This window comes from Miscanthus floridulus, chromosome 7 (genome assembly GCF_019320115.1).
Source record: "Miscanthus floridulus cultivar M001 chromosome 7, ASM1932011v1, whole genome shotgun sequence".
Taxonomy (NCBI): Eukaryota; Viridiplantae; Streptophyta; class Magnoliopsida; order Poales; family Poaceae; genus Miscanthus; species Miscanthus floridulus.
In genome coordinates this window covers 76,258,318-76,269,561 of record NC_089586.1, presented here as the reverse complement: position 1 = coordinate 76,269,561, position 11,244 = coordinate 76,258,318, and the positions used below count along the sequence as shown (strand labels likewise).

At 42.9% G+C, this 11,244-nt stretch overlaps 1 pseudogene; it reads right to left on the bottom strand.

Moving 5' to 3' along the window:
- Positions 1-4,199: 4,199 nt before the first annotated feature.
- On the bottom strand, positions 4,200-9,193 carry LOC136463491 (chaperone protein ClpB1-like; annotated as a pseudogene).
- Positions 9,194-11,244: the final 2,051 nt, after the last annotated feature.

Genomic DNA, 11,244 nt, shown 5'->3' with positions numbered 1-11,244 from the left:
AAAATAACAAATCCTAATAGTCACTACTTGTTCTAGCTCTAGCTCAGCCAAGCACACCACTACACAATTCTAGTAGCAATAATTGGTTTCTAATCTATACCACAACAACACACAAAGAGCTACTAGCTATACTAGAGAAATAAACTAGCAATGCAACTAAAACTAGTTACTTAACTAAACAACTAAAACTACTCAAGCGAGCTACTCAAGCCACTACCACACACAAGCACAAGATATGGAAGTAATGCAAGTGAGTAGTAGCAAACCAACGGCTCAGATTTAATCCAATGCCCACCAGACTAGCACCACTAGACTAACTTCTATCGCATCCAACAGCTCAGATTTAATCTAGGATTTAAACTGTGTAGTGCATAGTCTGGTGTACCACTCAGGGCACACATTGGACTAATCCGGTGCACCCCTGAGCATAGCCATAAGTCAAACTAGCCGTTACAGCCCTAAGGCTAGTGTGATGGATAATCCGGTGCTGCCAGTAGGCCTCACACCAAACTAATCACTCACTAGAGGGGTCCAAAATGTGTAAAACCACCACTGGATTGGTCTGGTGCCTAGCACCAGATCATACTGTGTCAATCTGCCGAAACTAACCCTCTATGAATAGTACCTACATATAGTATGACGCGTGTTAGAGGGTAACCACCGAACTAATCCAATGGCCAACCCTAGCCTTTGTTAAGTCCCCTGCTGCACCACTATAATCCAGTGACCACCCCTAGGGGCATCAGACTAATCCGGTGAATGCCGAAAGACAACACTAAGTCACAAAACTCGCAAGCATTCCAAATCCGCTAACTCCAATATGTTCCAACATGAACATCTTCACCTTAGGTACAAAGTTAGTTTTTAAAAACATTTTCACTTGCACCTCACCATGTCACTAGGTCCAATGCATATGCAAAGTTAGTTGACACCTAGTGGCACTTAGATAATCGATTAAGCATTAGAGTTCCCCTCTTGATAGTATGACTATCTATCATAAACCTGACCACACTGTCTCATGTCTCAGCTAGTGAAAACAAAACCCCTAACATATACTTTTGCCTTCGGGCTTGTTTCCATCTCTTCATCTTCTCCAAGTGTGAGCTTGCTCCATTTGGATTGATCACCCTTCATCCATTTCCAAGACTTGCTCATCATCTTGGTGTGGACTTAACCTAGCTTAATCAACACTTAGCAAAAGGTTAGTCCACTAGTTGTCACTCAACTACCAAAACCAAACAAATGGCTTTGACCAGCACTCACCAGAAAACTCTGGCAGTGTGATGAAGGCAGCATTGGAGCTTAGGCTGGCTCCATGCTTGCACTTGGGGCAATAGCTCTACAAAAGGATTTGAATACCACTAGAAAACTCTGGTGATGATCAAGGGAAAGCACCAAAGAAACTAAGAGGACAACCCTAGGACTGAGAGTTTTTGTAGAAGGTTTTGGAGCCATCAGATTCCTCTGGTGACCACTTGATAGGAAGCACAGAAGAAAGGAGCTCCAACGATCCACAACAGTTAGTCTCTAATGGCTCGTCCATGTGGCACCACTAAAATTCTCTGGTGGTAGGCACTATACCTTTCCTATGCTCTCTGCCTAAGAGCAACAAGCCACCAACAACTATATTTGATGGGGAAGGCTATATATACCCCCTTGGCTAGCCATCTGAAGGTTGTTAGAGTTTGTTGAAGTTGCTAGTGAGTTGAGGCTCCATTCCAAATGCTCTAGCCGCCAAAAGTGTTTAAGGAAATATTAGGTGATTAGTGTAGTGCTTTGCGAAATGCTGAGGCCAGTTAGACCATCAAGTTGGCACTTTGCTATAGGCTTAGGTTTAGTGTTTAGTGAGCTTTGCACACCTCTTATCACTCAGTGCTTGCGCGCACCATCACTTGTCCATGTTGATGTTCCTTAACTCCTAAAATAAACCGTCAATTCTTGCATTAAAAGAAATAAAAAATCACGTCCAACATAGAGACAGGACTTAACAATAATTATCTCCACAAGTGTTGGTAGATATTTGTATGCAGGTATACTTTGGCCAAACTAGAATAAATATATATGGAGAAATACAATTTTGGTACAATTAGAAGCACACACAAGGATCTAGGGACCCATAACCACAACCACACTACCTAACTTAAGGTGGCGCAATAAGATCCATGACCATGGCCCATACGGGAACCACCTAACTAAAGATGGGCCTGAGAGCCACAACTTTGGTATGGCTAAACCTAGGCCCCAAGGCGGTTCCACCGAACCTCCCACACAACAGAATCTTCCTAATCATTCCAGGCATCTGGAGCATCCACATCAAGGGAGGCACATCCAATGGTTCAACCAAACCAGGACCCAATGGCAGTTCGGCCAAACTCCCACAGAGTTTTCCCACCACCGTCTTCATGCCATCACTCCTGGAGTCCTCGTCACCTATAAAAGGGGCGCATGTCACCCTCATTTGACACACAAGAGGAGGAACACAAGCTCCACTAGCTATAAGGCATAGCACTACTTTAGTGCTTAGTATATATATATATATATATATATATATATATATATATATATATATATATATATATATATATATATATATATATATATATATATATATATATATATAGAGAGAGAGAGAGAGAGAGAGAGAGAGAGAGAGAGAGAGTGTGTGAGGGATAGTTCTAGAGGAGTGCTAGGTTTGTCGGCATCTTTTCCAACTTGTACCTCGATGGCTGCAACCTCCTTCGAGTGTGCAACCGGGATTCTATATGGTAATTGAGCTCTAGCTAAGCATTGTTCTCTATTTGCTTACATGATCATCTCTTTATTGAGTGCTCTAGTCTTTTGGCCGAGGTTAGAGGTGTCTAGGCTATCATTTTCCTTTATCTGCCGTGTTCCCCATGGATTGTAGAGGTAGGCAGCAGGTGGTGATAGCCCTGTCCGTTCTTTGTAATCCTCTAGATTTAGGTATGTCGTAGAGCTATAGGTTGGCACGACCCAAGAGACTAGGTGGAGTGCCTAAGTAAGAGATTAGAGCTCGTTCTTACCTTATCTTAGGTTCATATCCCATAAGTCCCCTCTCTACCCTCGCCTATCTTATTCTTGTTGTCCTTGGATGAACCTATGCCACAATAGTTTACTTACACGTTCACTATTGATTCAATAGCCTTGGAAGGTGAAAGCTACTTCAGTATCTGTGCGCTTGTTGATTTATGAGCGATCTTTTACCTATACCAATAGTACACTATAGGCTTTGTAGTCTTGCAAGATCACACCAACCATATTTGTGGTGTGGCCGTCTAGGTTGTACTTCGGGAAGTAGTGACTCGTGGCATTTTGGCTGGAAACACGATAGCGAAGATGAAGAGGAGCGGTCTAGGAGAAGGCCCTATATATGGAGACCCACTTGCGCGTGGGGAAGGCCCTTGGGCTCTACGAAGTTATCCGACTGAGAGCTTGGCCCTTGCGAGGAGCTCCAACGAGGACTAGGAAAGCGTGAGCTTTTCAATACCTCAGGAAAAACATCAACATGAGTTTGCATTTTATCTCATTTAAGCTTCCACACTTACATTGCTTTCCTGGATTGTGTGCTTTACATCCCTATGCTTTACATTCCTAGTTTAGCTTGCTAGGTAACTGATAGGATTGAAAACTCTTTTGTGGTAAAGATATCAACACTTAGCAAAACCTAGTTGCACATATATTTAGATAGAAATCTTGCGTACATTTTGTTTAGTAGAAAATAGAGGCCAAATAGTTTTTAGAAAGACTAATTTGCCCTCTCTTAGTAGAAAATAGAGGCCAAATAGTCACTTCAATTGGTATTAGTGTCTTGTTTGCTCAATTTGAACCTTTGGCTTAACTACCATTGAGCTAAACACTATTTAGAGTAGGAAAGATGGACACCCATAGGCCTCCGCACTTTTACTTCACCTATCGGTGTGCTAGAATGGATTATACCTTGAAACCGTATACCCTTTTAAAATCCCAAGAAACGAACCTCTAGTGCCGAGAAAGAAATCCACCTCAACCCTCGTGCTAGAATCTCTCTTATATACTTTACATTATGTTGAAAAAAATACCATTAGCAATTAGTATTTAATTTAGTGTAACCAAAATAAACATCAAATTTGCATCATATGAAATTTAGGTTAATCAAGAATTCGATACTAAAAAGGGTGCATATACGTCATACTCATATTCAAGTGTACGACAATTTTGAATTATTCATGCCATATCATGATGTAATAATAAAGTGTGTCCAATTTATTATCATGGATTTCTCACCAAGTTTATAGCAGCCTAACTCTACTAAATAGATAATGATTAATTTCCCAGCACGTGACTGATGGCAGAAGCTAATTGAAATTTTATTCCCCAGAAGATGATATGGCTACTTCATTTTTCCGCTATAGGATCATCATCGTCACTGTCGGAGTCGCTAGTAATCTCCACAACAAGTCGACGGCGCTGTGCCTTGCTTGTTGGCACGTTCTTCACGACTTCATACTTCAGACATTTCTTATCATCACAAGCATCAATAATGACAGCAGTATCTGCATCAATTTCTCCTTTAAAAAGCATCTCAGAGAGCTTTGTCATCACATTCTTTTGCAACCACCTCCTGATTGGCCTTGCACCATAATGCTGCAAAGAATATTGGACATGAACGGTGTAAATAGCAACATTCCCTATGTATGTATGTATGTTATAAGAAAGCCAGCTGGCCTCTTCATGCAAGGATGTTAGTAGCAAGGAGTGCTATAGTGCTTACTGGGTCGTCGGACTCTGACAAGACGACATCCAAAGCAGCATCGCTTGCAGATAGAGTGATGCCCTTATTTGCTGCACGAGCAATGATGCCTTTCATATGAATGTTAGCAACCTCCCTCCTTTTATCTTGGGATAGTGGCTCAAATACCACAAGCTCGCTCAGCCTGTTCAGGAACTCAGGTCTGAAATGTTTCTGTGCCTGCAGGGACCAATAATGTCATCAATTGAAATAACTTATTGATTTAACATTCAGGACAAGGGATTGCAAACCTGCTTAATGACAAGGTCACGTGCAGCCTCCATTGTTTTTTCACCAGATATTGCTTCCATTAGGTACTCAGCTCCAAGATTTGAAGTCATAATGATGATGGTATTTTTAAAATCAACAGTTCTGCCTTTACCATCAGTCAACAAACCATCATCAAGAAGCTGAAGAAAAACATTAAACACTGCTGGATCGGCCTTCTCAATTTCATCGAAAAGAATTACACTGTATGGCTGTTGCCTGACTTTCTCGGTTAGCTGTCCTCCATCCTGATGTCCATGATAGCTTCAAGCGACAAAAAGTGAGTATAAATAAAGGTCAAGCGGAAGCCAAGTGAATCTTGCATAATAAGTTGCACAGATCGGAAAAACATGAAACGAGTAAGACTTATAGCTGAAAGTGGAGTGATAATGAAATGATATAAAACCTGGGAGGTGCCCCAATGAGACGTAGCACCGAGTGAGTGCCAACAAATTCAGACATGTCAAACCGCACCAACATCTTCTCACTGTCAAACAGCTGTTCCGCAAGAGCCTTTGCAAGTTCTGTCTTCCCAACACCAGTTGATCCCAAGAAAAGAAAAGAGCCTATTGGTTGGCCAGGTAGATCCAGACCAGCCCTTGACCTTAGCACAGCTTGTGCTACTGAATTAACTGCTGCGTCCTGGCCAACAACTCGCTCGCGCAATCTGTCTGCCAGGTGCATTAACCTTTCCTTCTCATCCTGGTCAAGTGTATTGACAGGAATGCCAGTCCATCGACTCACAACCTGGTCAAGTGTATTGACAAGTTAATACACTACTTCCTCTTAATCCAAATATAAGTCATTTATTAGGACTTCATCACGGTCTCCGTTATGACACTAGATTTTTTTTTGTAAAAATATACTGTTTCAAATATACAATTAATATATATATATATATATATATATATATATATATATATATATATATATATATATATATATATATGAGGCAAATGATATCAACCATGTGTTGTTAATCTATATAATGTTTCATATATTGATAGCTCAAGTTATGTAAGTTTTCTGGAATCCTATCCTAGAACGACCTACATTTGGAATCTGAAGAAGTATATATTTTGTCAATTAGTGGGCACAAAATTACTCCCACATACAGATTGAAGTTAATCTACCATATACTTTTGCCAATAACAAAACATATGCAGTTGTATCAAGTTGCAGAGACAAGTTCAGTCTAACAAACTGTGAAGTCATAATAAACATATAACCCACACATAAAACAAACACTGCAAATTTGATTCCTTCTACACCTCGCAAGATCATGTGCCAGTACATCTTTAGACATTTCTCTAACCATCATTATTTTGTAAGCAAGTCCTAGAGTTACACTCCAAAAAGAACAGAGGAAAAGCTTGACCAGTGAGTGTTAAACTGATCTTATGGCTAAAAGTAACAAGTAAAACTTATATTTTAGAGGCCATGAGAAATTAAAAATGTGAAGCTAAGACAAGACACACGGAAAATTAGCCACATTTAAATATCTAGTCAATTCTACATTCTCTCTATCCTAATGTATTTTCGTAGATTCCTCACTCCATTCCATATATCAACCTTAATTATTTCTACCTGAAATGAAAAATAAACAATTCCCCAGCAAGACATGCAATACTAGAGATTAGACTGATTATATATAGCACAGAAAATTTAAAAGAAATGCACAAGCTGTAAATAGTTGTTAATTGCTTGATACGGCTGTATAATACAGAACACGTACGATATTCAAGTGCCATACCTCTGCGATTTGGCCTGGTGAAACAATAGGTTCATTCGCCACATTTTCAGGGAGAAGATGTGTTGTACTTCCTTTCAATATGTTATCTCTTTGCATCCTTGCAGTGGCACATGCTTCATCAATAAGATCAATGGCCTTATCAGGAAATTGGCGACCTTCAAGAACATTAACAAAACCCATCAACATATGTAATGATACCAATGAATTGTGTATAGTATTATATATCTGTATATGACATAGAACCGTATTACAGACAAGAACCATCACTGTATGCCCTATGGAAGATTATCCCAATGTCACATCAAGTTAAAGAAAAATGGTTTTCACTTTTAGTCCAACGATTTTTTTTTAACACACTCACAATCTCATATTGTTTAATAGAATATCCATTTCCAACAACAAGGTATCTTGTAAACAAATGTACATGTGATCAGTCAAATTCAATTACGCAAGAGCTGAAGCAAAATGGCAGATATAACCGAAATTAGAGATGAAAACAAGTTTTGTGGTGATCACTATATGGTTAATTGGTTATCATAACCCATTGTAAGAAATAAGACGCTACTCTGTACGAGTTTGAGATCAACTTAATTTCAACGGTGATAATTAAGCTGTCTGAACTTCTATTATGGCGTCACATCCGGCTAGAGAGAAAGCCTATTTTCTTGGGCAACCATTAATCAATATTAAACTGTAACAATATAGTTTTACATGTTGATTTTTTGGCATAAACTGCAAAATTGTGTTCTGACTTCTGACTCAGCTTTAGAGTGGTCCTCTATTTTTCGTCTAAATTAGAAACATAATGGCCAACCCAAACACCATTGGATCCAGGGATAACCAGGTCAAAGAATTATTGAGCTAGATCTCTAAAAGATAGGCCCCAATAGTAAGGGAAATTCTTTTTGTGGTTTTGTCCATTTTATCACAATCATATCTACTCAGAACTTATAAATTAATTCCAAATAGTGGGCAAGCAAGTGATATATAGAACTTAAATATGCCATTATGTTTATAGATAGAAATTCTTTTTGGGGGTTGTCCATTATATTGCATCTTGAAATTCTGTTTGTGGTTTGTCAATTTTATAAAGAAACATAAATATGCCAAATTCAGTAGTGGGTAAGTGGTAGAACTGAGCATACCTGTAATGTACCGATTGGCAAGCTGGGCAGCTGCTACTATGGCCGCGTCCTGGATTGCAGCGCCATGGTGCTCTTCATACTTCTTTTTGAGGCCCTGAAGAATGTCAATTGTCGCCAGCACGCTTGGCTCCTGCACGTGCACCTTCTGGAACCGTCGTTCAAACGCAGCATCCTTCTCAACATACTCACGGTGCTCATCGAACGTCGTGGCGCCAATGCAGCGGATGCGGCCACGAGCCAGAGCAGGCTTCAGCAGATTGGCACCATCCATTGATCCACCCTTGGTCCGCCCAGCGCCAAGTAGCATATGCACCTCGTCGATGAACAGCACGATCTTGCCGTTAGCAGCCTCCGCCTGCTGGATCACCTTCTTCATGCGCTCCTCGAACATGCCGCGGTACTGGGTCCCGGCAACAATCGCGCCGAGGTCGATCTCCACGACACGCGCCCCAACGAGCGGGGCAGGGACCGCCCCTGCCGCGATGCGCTGCGCCAGGCCCTCGGCGATGGCCGTCTTGCCGACCCCGGGAGCGCCGACGAGCATGGCGCTGTTCTTGGTCCGGCGGCAGAGGATGCAGACGACGCGGTCGATCTCGTCGTCGCGTCCGATCACTGGGTCCATCTTGCCGGCCTCAGCCGTCATGTTCCCGACCGTACTTCTCCCAAGTCGCGTCCTTCCCCAAAGACGCCGCCTTTGGAGCGGATGCAGATCTTCCAGTGAGGCCCTCCATCGACAAAACGCCACATGATGGACGCACAGACCCAAGTAGCGTAGAGCGCCGCGGACTCGTCAAACGCAAATAAGAGGACGACATCCTGGGCACGACGCCGGTGACCGGCGGGGCTGCTCGCCCCACGTTCGGCGGCACGCTGGGTGCCGGGGCCGCGGAGGCTGGGGCAGAGACCGGAGGCGGAGGCACCGTACCAGCGGCCGGACACGCGTTGGGCGGCGTAGCGGTGGCAGAGGCCATGGGCCCGCTCGAGACAACCGGATCTACCCTCTTTGCTGCCTGGGAAACGTGGCCGTGGCGCACCGGGTTGACGGCGGCGGCGGACGACGAGACGGCCGTGCAGCGGCGCTTGCCTCGCAAGAGCGGGGCCCTCGTACGGCAGCCAGCCGTCATCGTCGGAGTCGAGGCGGCTGCCGCCGGCAAGGCAGCGGAAGTCGGAGAAGTTGTCGTAGTCGAGGGGGTAGGGCTCGCGCTTAACCCTCAACTTGCGCCGCCTCGAGAGGAGACCGGTGGCGGCGGTGGAGTCATCGATATGGTAGCATCGAGCGCCGAAGCCACCGTCCATGTCGATGTCGCGTCGGATAGTGTTCTCCAGGCACGATTCGACGGGGTGTCGTGGTTGCGATGAGATGTTGCGGCTAGTGCGGTATATATAAGGGTAGTGCTGGTGCCCGGATTTCCGATGCATACCGATCTATCGGATGATGTCGCGGACGCAAGCCTCCCCACGTCTACGTGATGGAGGCCCACATTGTTCTCCCGTTTCTCTTCTGTGCTCGTTTCCCCGTGCCGCTCGCGCCACGCGCGCCCCAGCTCGCCCATGTGTGCGCGGCGCAGGGGAAACGAGTACAGAAGAGAAACAGGAGAGTAGCGTGGGCCTCCATCACGTAGACGCTCGGGGGTTGCGTCCGTGGCACCGTCCGATGGATCCGTATCCATCGAACGTTCAGGCGTCAGCACTAACTCTCGTATGTCAAAGTCATATCATTACCCTATATATAATGGCGAAATTAGTTCCTCCGATTTGTCCCCTGATCGAGGAAATATCCAAAAATTGCGGCGAGTGCGGTATATAACAGCGGTATTTAATGGCGGATGCGGTATTTTAGGAATTCTACGAGACTGATTACACGTAATATCCGTTACTATGGGAATTCTGTGAGACAGATTCAACGTATCCGTTACTACCAGGACGTCCCAAACGCTTGAGAAATGGGCAGCTGAGGTGAGTTGGTTACACAGAGGAGAGAATAGCGCGGTGAGACACTCGCTGGTCTTGCACACAGCCCAAGAAGCATCCTCTCTCAGCTATCACCTGTTCGCTTGAGCTTATAAGCCGGCTAATGCTGTTTTGTTGTGAAAGAAAAACACTTTATCGTGGCTCACCGCAGATCATAACAAAATTGTCTATGTCTTGCACACACCTGTGCTATCAATTTTTTTTCTTTGGTTTATTGATTTCAAGCCTCCAGCTCAGCTAGCGATTTAATAGCACCGCTGAGTGAGGACGTCCTCGGTGGATATCATGAGACTCAGATATTATAAAAAAAAGTTAAGTGCACCACATGTCCATTAACTCAAGGAGAGAGTGCAAAGGAGAGCATCATGGTCCGGACTTAAGCATGAGCTCGGCGAATTTCATGCCTTGTTGCCAGCTGACTTGACATGCCACCTTAAATCTAAGGCCCAAATGAAGGGGTATGAATGGGGTGAACCGCTTTAAAAGTTTATGAATCCAAAAGTTTAATTTAAGGGCCAAAAAAGGGGTATGAACCTGCGGCGAACCACTTAAAAAGTTTATAGGCCATAAATCAACTTTTAGAGTTGATGGACTTAATTGAAACACTGCATAAGTTAATGGACCTTTCATGCATTTAACTACTGTAAAAAATGTTTCTATAGTTAGAGCACCTCCAATAGTTTCTAAAAAAATCAATTGGTAAATCAATGAGTTCTCCGTATGGCTAAAAACGTTGGGAGCACGTTTATTGAGTTTCTCCGACAGTTTCCAAAATCTAGCTCCTAAAATATAGGAGACGACTTTGCATCAACAACCCCAAACTATTTCCCAATATTGCTAATCACTTTTATATTTTTTCTCTTGCACATTTGTACTGGAAATCGTGTTCTACTCTTTATTCTTCCCCATATCCTTCCACTTCCAAATTGGCCGACCGATAGGCACACGTATATTTCCGCGCGACCGGGTCTATTTTCCCAAGTACGAAAAGATTGGGAGTTAAGATAGGGAGTTTAAAGAGCAGCTTTTTTTTCAATATTGCCAAAAAATCGAGATTAGAAGTGGGTTTTGGAAACTTTTGGAAATAATTTAATATAAGCACTTCTACTACATATATTTCAGATGTATCATTGTTGTTGTTCACGTGATAGGTAATTTTATTATTATTTAATTTAAAAAAATGTGAACTATCTTATAAGTTGTCCTTCTTAATGTACCAGTGGGTTGTATAATATTGTCAACTAAAACTATCTAAAAAGCTGAAATATAACTTCTTCTACTGTTGAAGGAAAGGTTATATGTGAAATTTGTTTTACACCATA